This window comes from Trachypithecus francoisi, unplaced genomic scaffold, assembly GCF_009764315.1.
Source record: "Trachypithecus francoisi isolate TF-2019V2 unplaced genomic scaffold, Tfra_2.0 Lachesis_group8, whole genome shotgun sequence".
In the NCBI taxonomy this organism is placed as follows: domain Eukaryota; kingdom Metazoa; phylum Chordata; class Mammalia; order Primates; family Cercopithecidae; genus Trachypithecus; species Trachypithecus francoisi.
The window spans coordinates 104,673,083-104,689,628 of record NW_022681473.1 but is presented as its reverse complement, the minus strand read 5'-3'; the positions used below and the strand labels follow the sequence as shown (position 1 = coordinate 104,689,628).

At 48.1% G+C, this 16,546-nt stretch overlaps 2 long non-coding RNA genes across 3 annotated transcripts in view; both read left to right on the top strand.

Moving 5' to 3' along the window:
* The first annotated feature begins 504 nt into the window (after positions 1-504).
* On the top strand, positions 505-8,375 carry LOC117080715. 2 transcript variants are annotated; one of them, XR_004435923.1, is made up of 3 exons: positions 505-917; positions 2,434-2,617; positions 8,197-8,375. It is a non-coding gene; the product is annotated as an uncharacterized LOC117080715 (long non-coding RNA). The 2 variants fall into 2 exon arrangements; XR_004435922.1 differs by having other exon boundaries at positions 523-917; positions 2,434-2,541.
* Positions 8,376-15,315: 6,940 nt separating this feature from the next.
* LOC117080756 overlaps positions 15,316-16,546 on the top strand; it is a 114,498-nt gene continuing 113,267 nt past the window's right edge. Inside the window, exon 1 of the long non-coding RNA XR_004435946.1 lies at positions 15,316-15,373. This is a non-coding gene — a long non-coding RNA (uncharacterized LOC117080756). The remainder of the gene's footprint in view (positions 15,374-16,546) is intronic.

Below are 16,546 nucleotides of genomic sequence, written 5' to 3'. Positions count from 1 at the left end.
GCAAGTTCCCTCGGCAGGGGCCCCTGCTTGCTACCTGAAGAGCACCCTCTGCCCGCGCCTTACCGGTGGGCATGGGTCCGGTGTTGCCAGGGACAACAGCTAGCTGAGTATAGAGCGACCCAGGGCAGGGTGGGGCGGAGTGTTGAGTCTTGCCGGTTCTAGTCCCAGCTCTGCTAACACTGGCTGTGCGACTCTAAAGAGGGTACATCCCCTTTCTGGCCTTGCTTGCCTGTGGGGTTTGTGCCTTCCAGCTCAAACGCCTCTGATTCCAGGCGGGGCGACAGCTGAGGGAACGCAGCAGGCGGGGTGTGGTCCTGCAGCGCCGCATGTCTCGGCAGCGCCGCCTACAGGCAGGCAGAAAACGCATCTCTGGGGCGGGTGGCTCCCCAGGCAGGGTGCGCGCTGTTTGTTTTTTCCGAGAAATCTTGGTCCGATGGGAACTTCTTTGAAGTAATCACTTCTCAGAGCCAATTAGTGTCTGACTGCACTCTGAAATGAGCCAGAGGGGAGGCGGAGTGGGCTGATTGTCTTGCTGCGGCAAAGGCGGTGGGCGGAGAGTGCCTCTGTGCGCCGGATAAACAGGTGGCCTCTTTGCCTCGCTCAGTCCTTCACGCTTCTTCAGCAGAGTGTGAGCCTAGGAGCGGCTTCCAGGAGCATGGGCCTAGAAGGCCACTGGGCGGAGGAGAGCAACAGAAGGCCTTGGAAGGCAGGGCTTCCTTGCTTCCCACTTTGGGGAGTGGGACTCTGCCCCACCCCAGCTCCGCTCCTTGTGAGCTGTGACCTTGGCAAGTTGCTTTGCCTTTCTCAGCTCCACTTCCTTTATGCTAAAATGGGAATACCTAACTGTCCACTTGACAGGCTTGTTGTGAGGATGACATGGGTGCCAAGGCCCTTTGCGAAGGCAACAGGAGGGCAAGGTATGCATCTTCTCAAGCTTCGGGATTCTCTCCTCTGTAGAAAGGGCTGCTGAGCAGGAGTGTGTATAAACACTTGATGTGTGGCATGGACTGAAGGACGATTAGCCTGTCTTGGCATTACTATTAACTATGCATATGGCACACAAGTGCATAGACTGTAGCCCCCAGGGCAGGTTTCAAGTCTCTATAATGCAGGAAAACATCTCAGGGTACCACAGTGAAGTTTTCAGAGGGACGACTGAGTCGTGGGTAGGGGTGCACTGACAGCTGAGAGGGAGCAGGGCCGTTGCAGAGTGGAGTCCAGATGGGCTGGGCTTGGGGCAGGATGGGGAGGAGAGGGTCAGGAAGAAGCCAGGGAACCTATGGTAGAACCACCTGCTTAAAGAGTGATGGAATCAACATAGGGCTCAGAGGAACCTCAGACAGGACCTTTTATGAAGATGCAAAGTGGGATAGAGACTTGGCATGGGACAATTTAGCAGCAGATCCCGGCTCAGGCTTGTACTTCAGACTTGTGGTCCAGGACTCTGTTCTCAGTCCCCACAAAGGGCACCTTCACTCCTTGGCCCCACTGAGGCTTCCCAGTCAGCTTCTCACAGTCACCTGTACCTTGTGGTTCTCCCTTTACGTGGAGTTGCCTCCCTCCTCTGCACACTCCCAAGGGTGAGCTCCAGCTTGATGCACTCCCACCCTGTGCCTTGCTTCTTGCCCTGGCAGAAATCCTCCAGGGAGCTGATGTGGCTGTGCCTTTTCTGGCGCCAGGCAAACAGGAGCCTTCAGGCCCACTGTAGCCTGGTCTGGGATTCCAGAAACATTTAGAAGCCTTTGAAACCATCAACCTTGTAAGTTCAGATTCCCGAGAAGCAGGATAAACAAACCTGAGCCCAAGAGGAAACTCATTCTTCTTTCTTTCCTCTGCCTTTCAAACTCATCAAAGTCAAGTTCTCAAAGCTCTACTGTCTCACAAGTGCCTTCAAATGGGTCTCATTGTTTTATTTATTGTGCTTATCACAAGTGCAGGCAGTCTGGAGATTTCCGGGCCAGTGGAGACCTCTTTCAAGGAGTGTTGACATTTCTGGGGATCTGAATGGTCTTCAATGTCTTTCTTTCCCTGGGCAGACCTGATTGAGAGAGGCAGTTGCTAATGGGGGTTCCCAGGTGGGTCGTTCCTGTAGGGCTTTCAGAGCCTGGCAGGCCTGGGACACTTCTTCTGTATTCCTCTGCCCAGAGCAGCAAGATCTGTGACCAGTCCAGATTGACATCCTGGTTCCATCTTGACATCCTCAGACCATCTTGGCGGGAGCGTGTCCTGCAATGTAAGGCTCAGCAGCTATACTGATGAGAGTTACTGTGATCTTTTACATGAAACAACATTAAATAAATGTGAACCAAACAACTACTGTGTGTGTATTGGGGGTGGGAAAGAGAGTGAGCAGGACTGCCCCATGGTTTTCTATGGCCCATAGTCCACTATGGGAGGAGGAAGAATTTACCCATTGCTCTGTGACCTGGCAAGGCTGGGAGAGGTGCAGTACTGAGGCAGAGAGAAAGTGCTGGCGGACGAGAGATGGATGCTGATGTGGATGGGAAGAGGAAGACCTCATGAAGGAGACAAAGTCTGAAGGTCAGCAGAAAGGCAAGCGAAGGATGTGTAAGCTGGAGGGGACTGAAAAGCAAAGGCAGAGAGGTAGGGAGTGCAGGTGAGTTTGGGGGTTGAATGGTGAGCATCCTGCTATTGTGGAAGAAACAGAGGGACAAGGAGGGGTAGGGGGAGATCAGGTTGGGCCAGGTTGTGGAAGGCTCACTTGCTCTGTAGGCAACTGGGATCCCCTTGCCAGTTTTGGTGGAGTATCCTTGGGATGGCTGGGTCCCTGCTGGGTGCACAGCATGATGCTGTGAAGGGATAGAATTAGATAGGGGAATCTGGGCTTGGCCCTCTGGCCATTACTTTGCTGGACATCTGACCCCTCCCCTCCCATCCTTCTGGATGTTTAGTAGAAGGGTGCACTGTGGTGAGATTAATCTTCAGAGCGCACACCTGTGCGCTGTAGAATGGGCTCAAAGCAGGCCCACACGTGCCCTCCCAGGCACAGTTGTGGGGCAGTAGTGGAGCCGAGGCCAGCGGTGTGATCTTGGCTAACCCCCACCTCTCTGAGTCTGGCTATCATCTTTGAATGTGGTCGATATTACCTTTCTTGCAAACATGAGATAATGTATATAAAAGTGATTTGAAAGCTATAAAGCATTATACAGATGCAAAGTATTATCTCTTTTCCCCTTTCCTTTTATTATCTTCTCATCTATTCTCAGCCCGCCCTGTAATTGAGCCAGGACCAAAGACCTCTCTCCTACCATATCACAGTGGAGGGCAGACTGGACATGTCTATGTTTCAGAAATTCCAGGAAGCAGAAGCCAGAGAGGTTAGGGAATCTGGACTTGGTCAGGCAGCAGGGAGCAGAGTGGCTGAGTTTGCCCCAGGAAAAGATGCTAGAGGGGGATGACAACATTTTTTCATTGTCATCCTTGATGTTTATCATTGCTGTTGTCGTCATCATCATCATCATCTTGAAGGTCATCTTCATAATTCCCTGGACCCAAAATGTCCTGTACCCATCTTCTCCTTTTGAATCCTTTATTTCTCATTTTTTTTTTTTTTTTAAAGATGGAATCTCACTCTGTCGCCCAGGCTGGAGTGTAGTGGCACAATCTCAGCTCACTGCAACCTCTGCCTCCCAGGTTCAAGCGATTCTTGTGCCTCAGCTTCTGAAGTAGCTGGGACTACAGGCATGCACCACCATGCCCGGCTGATTTTTGTATTTTGAGTAGAGATGGGGTTTCCCCATGTTGGCCAGGCTGGTCTTGAGCTCCTGGCCTCAAGTGATCTGCCCGTCTCAGTCTCCCAAAGTGCTGGAATTACAGGTGTGAGCCACTGTGCTGCTCTATTTCTTAATTTTTAATGGCCTCTTCTGGGAAGTGTTTTTCAGTTTCCCTAGGTGGCGGTGGTCTCATCTTCCACAGCACTTGTTGGCCTTTTTTTTTTTTTTTCATGGTGCTTTTTCTTCGTGCTCTGTATTTCAGTCATCTGTGGACATTTCCTCTCTTTCCTGTTGGATTTAAGCCCCTCAAGGGAAAAGACCAGGCCTTCTGGACTTTTGTGTCCCCTTAGATGTCCCTGCGAATGCTGGAGGGATTAGAATTTATCTGTCTTCAGAAGCATGGGTGAGACCAGAGTGCTAGGCTGGTGCTAAGGCATGTCCTGTAGGAGATATTTTCTAAGGCAGCCTCATGCTCACTCCACTCTGCAAAATGTATGTCCTGCCGAGTTCAAGTCCATGGGCAGAGGGCTGGCAAGTCCAGGTCTTCCCTGTCAGCTGTTCCTATACTTCTGCCTTGAGCCTTGGGCTGTTTCTTGGTGCCTGATCCAGTTCATTCCCTCTGCAGGACTGGGAAGTAAGGGCTGTCTGGACGCTTGGGCAAGGAAGAGAAAGGAGGCAGGAGAGGATGGAAGGATGGGGATGAGGAGGAGATGGAGGCCCTGACAGAGCGAGGGCCCCTGCTTTGCTCTGAGGAGTCCCCAGATTCCACCAAACTCAGAGATGTAAAGGAGTCATTCTTCCAGCCTTCTTGTTCCTGGCCCTTGGAGTCCCCCGAGCTGCTTCTTTGTTCTGGTGAAATAATGGCTTGTCAGGGAGACACGATTACTACTAATTACTAGATTGCTTTGTGCCTGTTGTTCTCAGACAGGCGAGGCGGGGCCTGTCTCTGGAGGGGCCTGTGGGTGACCTCTCCTGGAGAGGGAGAAGCCAGCACAAGGAGAGTGAAGGAGCAAGGAAGAGGGGCCTTCGTGCTCTTGTAACTCCTTGTTTATAGCCGGTGGCCTTTCAGGATGATGGCTGGGGAGTCTGGGTTGGGGGCGATGACTCACATTCACACACAAAGATAGCACATGCTGACAAGTACAGGCACCCAGGAAATCATTCACCCTCCCATTAAAACACCTGTGTGTGTAGCCATTACATGCTCAGCAATGCACACACATAAGTACAGTTTCTCAGCAAGCAGTGTACACAAACAGTAACCCACAGATGGACAGACACTGCAGGCCCGGCTAAAATGGTTGGATATACACAGATACCCCTGTATACAGGTATGTGCAAATGTATAGCGATTTGGGGGTGATCACTGTATTTCTCTTCCCAACAATTTCTGAACCAAGTGAAAAATAGACACAACAGGCAGACAGGGATCAAGATATTCCTCGATCTCATCACTTTTTTATGATACACATATTTTCACATTTCTGAAATTGGGGTTTGTTTTACAATCAGCAGCTTGTGGGTTATAAAATGCACCCCAATTAGATTTGTCAGCATGCTAGCTTTATCATTAACGAAGTTGATTTAAAGACTTAAAGCTCCCATGGACTTCCTACCCTTGCCTTCTGCTTTGAGGTTGCCCAGAGTTGCAAGCCAATAATCCAGACACCTGCAGGCCTCCTTGCTCTCAGGCAGAGCCTGCCGTGGCCAGCTTACCTGTGGTTGAGGAGGAGAGAACATGAGCATTGTACCACTGATGCCAGCTGTGCAGGTGCCATGACCCCGTCTTTTCCCAGTCTTACCAATTAGATAAGGAGAGAGCCAGGGAAGGGAGGCAGATGGAGAAGAGGGCAGAGGATTTCTTCCTACTTTGTACGAGCCAGGGCAAGGACACAGGAAATGGTTTATGTCTGGGTACTGGTGAATGGGTAAAAAATATGTACAAAGACATTTACACACGATTTACATATTTATGTGTTTATTACCCAAAAGGACCAGGTGAGCAGGATGCACTTGTAAACAGTTAGACCTATGTAGTGTAGACAGTCAGGCATGCGCCTAGAGACCAAGGAAACAGACACACGTAGCCTTACACATATACACACATATACAGATTGTCATGTGTGGACACACATGTATTCAGGTGCCCATACTATGTATACACTCACCTCCTGGATGTTGGTCAGCATTATCCTGCAGGGAGCCATGAGCCACTTGACAGCAGAAGAAAGAGTACACAGATCTATCCTGGGGCCACTTTATGGAGTTTCCTAAGCCAGAGGACTGCGGTGGCTTCATGTTGGCAGAATGATCAGCATCTAGCCTGTCACTAAGGCTGTTTCTTACAGCTCACAGCATGTGGCCAGTCTGGGCCTCCTAGCATGGTGCTGGCCTTCTGGGGGACCCCTGGACAGATTTGCCTGTCCCTTATGGTCCCAAAGCTTGAGAGATAGCCCCCCCATCCCTTCCTTCCTAAATCCCCCTTAAAACCTGGCCTCCGCAGGCTACCCTGGCAGGAAGGGATGCAAGCCATCTGGCTCACATCATCACCCAGTTGAGGAAGCCAAGTCGGCTCTAAGGGAAGCTCTGGTGCCATCTTTATTCTAATTCCTCAGACCCTGCCTATCTGCATAGATGGCACCATTAAGTAACTCACACATTGATTGCTGTCTATGTGCCTCCCTGTCATTTCTGGACTGTGTCTGCCCACTTCTCCTTAGACTGGAAGCACCCCAGGGACAGGGGCCACATCTCCTAATTTAATTGTCAACATTTATCAGTTGGTTCAGAACTGGCATTTAGAGGCCTCCTAGCCCTGCCCCCATATGTTACTGATGAGGATAATGAAGCCCAAAGAGAGGAAATAATTTGCCTAGGGTTAACATAGCTGACCAGGGATGAGGACTAGCTTCCAGCTTCACATCTCTCTGCGTCCTCAGAGTATGTGGTTGGCTGTGAGGCGTTCACCTGTATGTGCTCTGTGTATATGTGTGGATAGTCAGTCCCATGATCTTAGTCAGGTACGGGTGGCTGCGTCCATGTGTTCCTGTGTAAGTATTCCTGGGTGGGTTTCTATCTGTGTATATCCATGAGAACGCTATGCATTCTGTGTATGTAAATGAGCTGATGTATCCATTTACATATACCTGATTGTATATCCATCATGGGTCCTGGTGCAATATCCAGATGCCCCCATGTGTATATAAGTGTGTATGCCCGTTCACAGACAACTGTAAGTGTACAAGTCCACCCTTGTCTGCCCCAAGCAAGTATGTACTGACTGTGTACCCATCTATGTGCACTTGTGTATGTATGTACATCCCTGTGTGTGCATTTACAATGTGTACCTGACTGTGGATATGTAAATGCCATGTAAATGCTGTGTGTGTTTGTGGTAACAGATGGGTTGTGTGTCTGTTTCCTTCTAGCTCCGGCATTTCCTGCATGCACGCAGTGTGCTCACCTTTGTGACTCTGGCAGAACGAGCCCTCCTACTCCATCCTTGTGGTCCCTGGGGGTAGTTCAGCTCCTGGTGCTGTCTGACTTATTAGTCACTCGACCAGCAACCTGTGTCTTTCCACTCAAGGAAAGGTCGCTTGGACCCCCGTGTGGGCTCGAATCATGTAACCTTTCATGTTTCCTCTCCTGTGGGGACCATTCAATTTCCAGCCTCTCTGGGGCCCCATTTATATGATGTCAGGTTGGGAGTGAGACTGTGGTCTGGTGCAGTCTTCCCGAAGCAGTGTGACTCCATGCCTAGGAGGTGGCTCGCTGGATGGAACCTTCTTTGGGCTCGGGTAACTCTTTCTTTCCCACAGTGCAGCCTGAACCTCAGCATTATGGTCAAAGGCTTCCAGAGACTATTAAATCCATCCCCCACCATTATAGGGATGAAGGCACTAAGGCCCAGGAGGAAAGGGACTTGGAGATTACACATTTTGATGGCGAGAGAGCTTAGAGTGGACATGGCACTCTTGGACTCTCAACCCAGTTCTCTTTCCCTCATTTACATTGGGCTTCCTGGGGCAGATGGCTGGCTGTCTAGCAAGACTGAGGTTTCGCTTCTACAGTATGCAGCCCCGGGATAGGGGGTTCCATCATTCCCTGCACCTACGTGGGCCATGTGACTGAGCTCTGAATATAGAATGTTGAGGATGGAGGAGGAGGTGTTTGACCTGTACCAGTTCCAGGCCTCGTTCATGATGCCCGCCCGGGCATGGATTTCCTGCCTTCCCCTACTTGCTGGCTGGAAGTTAGTTCCCAGGGTGATCATGGGGTAACCACATGTTGATGGTAGCAAAGTTTTATCAGTCTGGGTCCTTAATTGATTCCTTGAAGCATAGCACTTTCCTATGAGAGGAAGAAATAAAACTTCAATTGGGTAGAACCACTGAGATTTTACGTTTATTTGTGTCAGCAGCTAGCATTATCTTAATTAATACACTGCCTCTTTCTTTGTCAGGAAATAATTCTCATGAAAAAACTCCCAAGTCCTTTCTCGCCGACCTTGTCTTCAAATCACAGGGTGCCAAAGATTGGGGTCCCTCTTGATCCCCAGGAGCAGCTCAACCCTGGCGGGAAAGCCTGAGTCGTCATGGTGACTATTCCTGCGGTGTAGAATAAAATTAATGGATGTGCTCATTACAGCAATTCTGGCTGTCCTTTTAGCAAATTTCACTCTTCAGAAGGATCACTGGCTTTTACTCACAATGCCTGAGAATCATCATTTAAGATCGTGGGTAGAGACAGCTTTCCCTGCACACATCATCTCTTCAGGCCAATGGCTTTGCCCCTTGGAGGATTGATCTATGTGACATTTGCTGACCAGGAGCTCATATTTGACTTTCTCTCATCAAACACCCTCCCAGCTTGGGACCCTTTCCTCTTCCCAAATGGTCCTGATAAGAGGTCTTCTAGACCGCAGCCCCATGAGCTGCAGCAGGGAGTAGGTTCTATTACTGCAACCTGGGTTAGGCTAATGATCTCATTAAGTGCTTCTGAGGATTTCCCCCAAGCTAAGCCCTGTAAGTTGGTTTCTGTGACATTCTTGGAATTTCAGCTCTTCCAGAAGCAGAGGTGGGGTAGAGCCTATGAAACAACATGGTAATATGAGGAGGCCATGGGTCAGAAGGTCACCAAGATGTATTCAGTTGACAGAAGTCCTAAGCCACCAAGTAGGCTACATGCATGCATAGAAGTCATGCTACGCTTCTGCTCAAATACCTTCCATGACTCCCTGTTGCAAGGGCCAGAGTCTTAACTCTGTAGCGTATCATTCAGGTTGTTCACAACCAGGCTCCATTGTATCCCTTGCCGTTTTCCCAATACAACCGCTCATGACAGCACCTGGGACCATTGCAGCTCCTCAATATGGTTGACTTTCTATACCTGGGTTTGTTTGTGCTTTTCCCTATGCCGGGAATACCCCCTCTTCTTGGCTTGTTAGTTTTCTTTTAAGTTTTCTCTTTATATTTCTAGACGTAGCCTGTTGTCACTCCTGTGACATCTTTCCTGACCTTCACCCCAGCCTCAACCAGAGTTAGCAGCTCCCTCATTTAGATCATGCCCCATCATAGAGAACTTACACATGTTTAGACTTGGCAACTGTGTAGACTTAGATAGGATGCATGAGGTCAGACAGCAAGTCTTAGCTATCGTTGTGCCCCCAGCATTCAGCTCAGTGTTTGGCATTTAGTATGCATGTTCCCGTGAATACTGCCTGAGTGGTGGTGGCTCCTGCCAGTGCATCATGCTGGAGACAAAGGCTGCTCCAATGGGGCTTTGTCTGGGACAAAGGACCGTTGCCTTTGCAAATATTCCCCCACACCCTTTGACCCCTTGGGCCCTTGGACCCAGCCTTCCCTGGTTTCAAGGTTTTCACCAGACCAGCTCTTCAGTATGGAGAAGGTTGAGGGGTTGAGAGCAGGAATACTTTTCTTCTTCTCTTTTTAGCCAACAGCTAGAGGGAGTCAGGAATTTCAGAGTGAGGGGAAACTAGAGGCCTGAGGTGGGTCAGCCTCAGAGAAGCAGCTGATGAACATCAGATACATGATGGGAGACAAGAGTTTGGGGGACAAGAAGTGGAATCAGTGAGTGGAATTTGTGTTTCATCAATTCTACATTGGTTCACATTTTAGCATCCCTGAAGTCGAAATGCATCTTACTATCAATGCCATCTCACAGTTTATTTGACAACATGCTTTTCTTTCTTAGTGATACATAGCGTGATGATGCATTTTACAAATGATGGCACCTTATATTTGATGAAAGAGGTCGCCACCTGTTAGCAAAGGTTGGGTCTGACGCATAGATGACTGAATAAAGTCAACACTAGAGTCAGATTTGAATATTAGAAAGAGGAAGAGGCAGGGCCAGGACAAGGGTGAGGCAGGCAAGATGTCTAAAAGAGGAAACAGGAAGCAGGGGCTTAGTTGGTGCCTCCCTGCAGCTGTGTTGCTGTTAGAAGGAGGAGGAGAGCTTCTTCCTCTGTGAGTGGCCCCTAGGAAATGAGACTTCAGAGGGGGGTGGATTATCTTCCCAAGGTCCGTCTTCAGTCTCCCAAATTCTAGGACTCATCTCCTTTACACTTCTCTTCCCAAAGACCCACTTTGGGTGAAAAAAATGAGGAAGGAAAGTAGGTGAAGGGGAGTTTATTCCTGGCCAAGGGGATAGATAGCTGATGGCTCCATAAAAATGTGAAAGTCAAGTACAAATCATTGGTTCTCAACCCTGGCTGAAAATTTGCATTACCTGGGGACTTTCAAAAATCCTTTGCTCAAGTCTCAACCCAGAACAATGGAATCACTATTTTTCATCTAGGGGTGAGAATCACTGGCCAAAAGTATTTCTTAAATATTTAATAACTAAGGATTGCTTTCAAAACGCAAATTATATTGTGAATCCCTGAATTGGAGACATAACGCAGCTTACATTTGAGTAGCCCTTTCAGTTTGCAAAGCACTTACATGGTGTGATTATATCTGATCCTCTGTGGTGAATAGGCAAGTTGTTATCATCACCTCATTTTACAGAGGAGGATCTAAGATAAGAGGTCAGGAAATCTTGTAAAGGGAGATGATGTTCAAGCCCTGACTGATGGAGAAGATCCTACACTCGGCCAGTTGTCCAGGGGATTAATGGAGCAGGGCTGGGAAAAGCTAGTGTTTGGTGTTTGGTAAAAGAGAGGCAAGAGGAAAGAGTTTCAGGTAAGAAAAGGGACAGGAGGCAGGAGGGTGGATGATGGCAGAACTCATGTGCAAGGATGGGGACACAGCCTGCTGGAATAAATCGCTCCATAATAAGCTAGAAAACATCCAAGTGATTCCAGTGGATAGTAAGCCATTTTCAGAATCAGCTGAGGGGTCTGGTTTTTGTCAAGGGCTGAAAAGATGGGACAGAGAAATGTCAAGATTTTTTCTAGTAAATCCATGTTGGTGAGAAAGGTGAAGTCAAGACCAGAAGCCAGAAGGAATACACCGGGATCCCAAACAGAAAGGACCTGGCTTTCCCAGGGACCTAGAGGAGTAAGAAGTAGCAGTAGGATGAGAGAGAAGAGGGGAGAAGCTCCAGGACCACAGGCAGGGTGTGCAGTGAGAGGGAGTGAAGCTTAGCAAAGCTCTCTGAGGAACGGGCTGCTAGGCCAGGGCGGCATTCAGTTGGGCATCCTTATCATCAGAAGCCCCTGTTCTTTATCTGGCCCCAGACTCAGCTGTGCAATCGCTCTTCAGGGGAAGAGGGAGGAACAATAGAGGGGTACCTCGGCTGGAGTGTGGTCTCTCCACCTGGGAGATGGAAGCAACATAGAAACTGGAAGCAACATAGAAACTGTCCCAACCAGCCCATACAATGGGGTCATGTCCCAGGGGTCTATGCCTCTTTGCAGAGTACACAGACTATATGTCCCGTGGCAGCAACAGGCAGATCACTAGTTCCCTGGTGTAATAATAGGGTCATCTCGCAGGGCAGCTCCCAGGCCAGGGGTGGGTCCCCGACAGCAGGCATTTGCCACAGCATGTCCTTGCTCCACTGCCTTCCTGTCTTTGCTTTTTTTTTTTTTTTTTTTAAACAAATTCTGAATTATAATGGAAAATTTTCTTGGATGTAGTGTATGCCTGACAATCAAATCACTACAAAATCAATTCTTTGCAATCAATGTTTGTCTAATGAATTTTGCATTTCTAATGGCAGGACCTGACACTATCTGCTTATTTTCTCTTTTGTCCTTGGCTCCCTCCCTTGCCTCCGTGTTTTAAACAAACTGCACATCGGGCTGCAGGAGCTGAATGGCAGGTCTGTGGCAGTTTTTCTCGTTCAGCCTCTCCTTAATTCTCCTCGCCCTTTTCCTGGGCATCCCTCACTGGGAAACTTAATGGGGTGTTTCTGGAGTAATTAGAATGATTTAAATAGACCTCTAACAAAGTTTGTCAGGAAAATCCCCACAACCTACTAGGGCTCACCCCACACATCTGTTATATCCTGGCCAGGGAAGGAGTGGAGAAGATGCTAGGAAAATGTAGGGGACCAGTCCCGTCTCCACCCCATCCCACTCCCCACACCCTCCTGCACCTCCCACTCCTCCTGGAGCACACAGTGGTTTAGACGCAAAATCCTTTTTCATTTCAGACATTCTGCAAGCTTTCTGGGCAAAATAACACACCTACAAAATAAAATAAACATTGTAGGGGAGGCGGGAAAACGTCTTCCAGACCAAGGCTGGTTCCTGAAGCTCAGACTCCAGGATGAATGAATGAAGACAATAAGGACTTGCAAATTAGTGCACTGGAGGTGTGACTTGTGCAGGCTATGAGTTACATATTTAGACTCATTTTGGAAGGCAGAATAATATCAACCCTTTTGTCTCTCTTCCAAACCTGTGAGCATAATGAAGGGATTATCTGGTTGGGCCCAATGTAATTATAAGGATCCTTAAAAAAAGAAGAAGGAGGTAGAAGAGGTCAGAGAGGTTCCATGCAAAAGGGACTCAACCTGCATTGCTTACTCTGAAGACGGAGGAAGGGGCCATGAGCCAAGGGATGCAGGCAGCCTCTGGAAGTAGGAAAAGGTAAGGAAATAGGTTCTTCCCTGGAGCCTCTGGAAGGGAACAAAGCCCTACCAACACCTTGATTTTAGACAGTAAGACTTGTGTCAGACTTCTGACCTCCATAACTGTAAGATAATACATTTGTGGCCAGGCGCAGTGGCTCACACCTGTAATCCCAACACTTTGGGAGGCCAAGGTGAGTGGATCACCTGACCAACATGGTGAAACCCCATCTCTACTAAAAAATGCAAAAATTAGCCGGGCATGATGGCGCATGCCTGTAATCCCAGTTACTCCGGAGGCTGAGGCAGGAGGATTGCTTGAACCTGGGAGGTGGAGGTTGTGGTGAACCGAGATAATGCCACTGCACTCCAGCCTGGGCAACAAGAACAAAACTCCATCTCAAGAAAAAAAAAAAGAAAAGAATACGTTTGTGTTGTTCCAAGCTACTAAGTTGGTGGTGATTTGATTTAGCAACAACAGTAAATGAATGCAGAAATACCCTTGTTTCTCAGATATCCTGCATCTGGCTGACATGGTTGAGGGAAGGCTGAGGCACACGGTAACGGAGTCTAATAGACCATGAGAAGTGCTGTATTTAATTAAGATATGTGTAAAACATGGTGAGAGCCCCCAAAAGGGACCTGGCAGGTGTGGGGAACATCTGAGCAACTCACTGACTAAGTCATTCATTCACAGGTCTTTGAGGCAGTCAAGCCAGTCCCCTCCTTCTGGCCCATGACCACCTTGGGGCAGGGCAAGTTTCTTCTCTCCACGCACCTCCCTTGCTTCTGCCCTCCACTCCCACCCCAGCTAAGAGCACAGGCTTTGCAGTGAGTCAGGCTGGTGTTTGAATCCTGGTTCTAGCCTTATCAGCCAGATGATCAAGGGCAATTTGCTTAATCATTGGAGCTTCATTTCTCCATCTTTAAAGGGTATATAATGACTAAAATCTGGAGATTGTTGTGAAGATGCTGCGTGTCAAGAGCTAAGTACGTGGCAGGGAGCAAAACTTGATAAATATATGTGTGAACACCCTGTCAATGATGGCAGCATGCCCTAAGGTTTCTCATAGGACACCTCTCCTATGCTTCCTACTTCATTGAGAAAATGGAAACAGTCAAAGGAGGACGTCCACAAACTTCTACCACTGCATCTACCAACTACCAGCATCTGTCCATTCATGCGCTGCGCTTCCCTCATGATACTGTGGATGAACAGTCCGTGCTGCTTTCTAAAGCCAACTCCTCCCCCAGTGTGTGCATTCCCCCCCGGCTTTCACTTCCAGTGGTTCTTTCCTCTCTTATATATCATCAACTTTTAGCACCATATGAGACCATTTCAGTCTGATATAAACCTGCTGCTATTATGCTCCAATGGGAAGAAAATCCTTCTCTTGATCCCATTTCTCTTTTAATCTCCTGCCATATCTTTGCTTCTTATTTCAGCAAAAGTCCTCAAAAGAGTTGGCACCAGCCAGTAGGTCTTCTCCCCACCACTGTGCTGAAACCATTCTTGTCAAGGTCACCAGTGACCCCCTCATGGCTAGATCTAGTGGGCAGTGTTCAGCCTGCATCTTGCTGGACCTATCAGCAATGTTTTGATTCAGGTGGTGCCACCTGCTCTCCCAGATGATCTGCCCAGATGATTCTCCCTCACCTCCTTTGCTTTCTCATCTCTTGTTAGGCCTCCTAATGGTGGCTTTGGTGATCTTCTCTATATGATCTCACGGAGTCTTGTGACTTGAAATATCAGCTGTATACTGATGACCGCAATGTTTACCTCTCTCCTGAACTTGAGATTTGCATATCCAATAGCTTCAGTAAGCCTTCTCTGACCTATTTAGAAGTGCACAACCTTCCTGCATTTGCCTGAATTCTGATAGACTTCTCAGGCTCAACCTGCCCCAAACAGAACCGTTGACCCGCTCCCCCGCAAACCCATTCCAAATCTGCTCTAGCTATGGCCTTTTCTATCTCTGCTGACGACAACTCCAACCTTCTAGTTGCTCCTTAGGTCAAAAAATGTAGTCATCTTTGTCTCCTTTCTCTCATACACTTCATCCAGTTTACCAGGAAATATTCTACTTTTGGCTCTACGTTAAAAAAAAAAAAAAAAAAAAAAAAAAATATATATATATATAATATATATGGAATCTGACCAATTCTCATACTTCCGCTCCTCCCACTCTGGTTGGAGCCACCTTCATCTCACACCTGAGTCACTGTATTACCCTCTTAATAGGGTCTCCCTGACTCTACTCTTCCTCTCATTCCCATTTGTATTAGTCTGTTCTCACGCTGCTAATAAGACATACCTGAGACTGGGTAATTTATAAGGAAAGAGGTTTAATTGACTCACAATTCCACATGACTGCGGAGGCCTCACGATCATGATGGAAGGCAAGGAGGGGCAAAGTCACATCTTACATGACGGCAGGCAAGAGAGAGTTTGTGCAGGGGAACCCCCATTTATAAAACCATCAGATCTCATGAGACTTATTCACTACCACGAGAACAGTATGGGGGAATCTGCCCCCATGATTCAATTATCTCTACCTGGTTCTGCCCTTGACACATGGAGATTATTACAATTCAAGGTAAGATTTGGGTGGGGACTCAGCCAAACCATATCACCATTATGACAACCACAAGGATCTTTTTAAAGCCTAAGAAAGATCACATCGCTCCCCTGCTCAAAACTCTGCAGTGGCTCCGTATTCCCCTTGGAGTGAAAGCTGAAGCCCTCCCTTCTCCCTGCTTTTACCTTACGTGCTACTACCCTCACTGTGGCTTACTCTACTTTAGCTTCACTGACCTCCTTGCTGCTCCCAGATGACATTCTGCCCTGGGGCCTTCGTTCAAGCTATTTCCTTGGCTGAAAAACTCTTTTTCAAGGTATCTTCTTGGCACACTCACATTTCCTTCAAGTCTTTGTTCAAGTCTCACTTTCTTCTTTTTTTTTTTTTTTAAGATAGTCTCACTCTGTCACCCATGCTGGAGTGCAATGGTGCAATCTTGACTCACTGCAACCTTTTTCTCCCAAGTTCAGCAATTCTCCTGCCTCAGCCTCCTGAGTAGCTGGGATTACAGGCACCCACCATCATATCCAGCTAATTTTTGTATTTTTGTAGAGATGGGGTTTCACCATGTTAGCCAGGCTGGTCTTGAACTCCTGACCTCAGGTGATCTGCTCACCTCAGCCTCCCAAAGTGCTGGCATTACGGTTGTGAGCCACTGCGCCCGGCCAAGTCTCACTTTCTTGGTGAGACCACACTAACCACTTACTTAAAATTGCAACCTGCCCCATGCCCCGCACTCCCTGCCCTGCATTTGTAGTCTGGAATGTCCAGGTACTTAGCAGTCCCTTGGTCTTTTGAATAAATTTGCCAGAATGTCCCTCTCTGAGACTTCCACACAAGTTTTTTCCTCTTTATTTTTTGCCATGGGTAGGAGATGGTGAATGCTCACACAGTGTGACTCTCAGTATTTTCTTCCTGCTGACTTTCTCCTCCTTGGATCCACAGGTACACCTGATTCAGGTACTCTGTCTCCATTCAGGGTGTGTTCTTCCCCTAACTGGGTGGTTGCTTCCTTAGAATTAGCAGGCAGTCTTGATAATGAACTGCTTGAAAATCTTATATAACTGGGCGTCCGATGTCAGCCCCAAAGAAATAGTCATTGTCTCTCCTTTGATATGCACAGCTAAATAGGTCTGTGGGATTCCAATGCAAGGCTGGATCCCTGATGGAAATTTTATCACTGTCATTACC